This window comes from Argentina silus, assembly GCF_951799395.1.
Source record: "Argentina silus genome assembly, chromosome: 3".
Classification (NCBI taxonomy): Eukaryota; Metazoa; Chordata; class Actinopteri; order Argentiniformes; family Argentinidae; genus Argentina; species Argentina silus.
The window spans coordinates 24,158,244-24,159,652 of record NC_139657.1 but is presented as its reverse complement, the minus strand read 5'-3'; positions in this window follow the sequence as shown (position 1 = coordinate 24,159,652).

The following is a 1,409-nucleotide window of genomic DNA, read 5'->3' as shown; positions in this document are numbered from 1 at the left end:
CCTCAGCATTGCTGCTACAGTTATAATGGTCCATATCAAGTGACCGATGCTTGCAGAATTTGGCATTCATGTTGACCACTAAAAGAGCACAAACATCACACATAGACAATGGTGTGTCTTAAACAATTATACAAGACAGTTATGTGTTAATTTGGCATTCATTTTGTAGATAAATGTGGCACCTCAGTTATAATGTGCAGTGTTGCAAAATTGAAATGTTGAAAATAATGTATAATATTCCATGCCCTTTTTGTCACGACAACCTCACTCATTGAAACACTAAGATGTGACACTCTTCATGTCCTGACACCTGAGATAAAACATTAACGTAGCTGGTTAGTGTTATTTTGCCCCCCACTGTTTGTAAAATGGAAGTGTTTTTGAGGTTGTGACCTGAATCTCACTCAACCGGTGTCATAATCAGTAACTGACAGGCAATAGATATTGTCTTTGGACGTCAATCTGGATCAGAGATGAATAACCCAAACTCACTTTGGTGTAAATACGTTTCATGCTATCATTTCTTGTTGAAATGGCTCCCTTTTCATCTAAGTGCATAAAACAAACAAACAAGAAGACAAAAGACAAACTCATGGATATGGTGAAGTAAAGTGCATGAGCCAGGCCAGATTTCCTCTGTCTACAGTACTTACAGTACACTCTCATTTCCTTTTATATATTATATTATATTATATATATTATATTATATATTAATTTTGTATTTTGCATTTTGTTAGTGGAGAAGAGCATACTCTGTTGGGACCACAGTAAGTTCCAGCATAGAGAGCAGTCTTGAGCATATCTCAGTTTGAAATATTAACATGGGCAGGGCTTGACACACGCACACACACACACACACACACACACACACACACACACACACACACACACACACACACACACACACACACACACACACACACACACACACACACACACACACACACACACACAGCTCTGTTGTAAGGCAAGAATCTGGCACTTTGAAATGTCACCAGAATCTACACACACACACACACTCCCATCTACAGTAAATCCTGACGCCACCCCTGGAAACATGACATTTTCCTTATTTGTTTTATTAGCCTAGCCACCACACCCCTCTATTTCTTTTACACATTTGACTGTACTGCAGCCATCTTCAGTTATTCATTGTTCTTTTGCCTAAAATCTATCATTAGGAAATTAAAAGCATGTTCTTTTGGATTTAAATCTGAAGATTGACTTGGCCAGTCAAGACCTTTCCACTTTTTGGCCCTGAAAAACTCCCTAGTTGCTATGGCAGTATGTTTTGGGTCATTGTCTGAAATGCGATCCAATGAATTTGGAGGTATTTGCTTGCCCTCGAGCAGACAAGGTGTTTCTGTACACTTCAGAATACATTCTGCTGCTGCCATCAACAATCATCA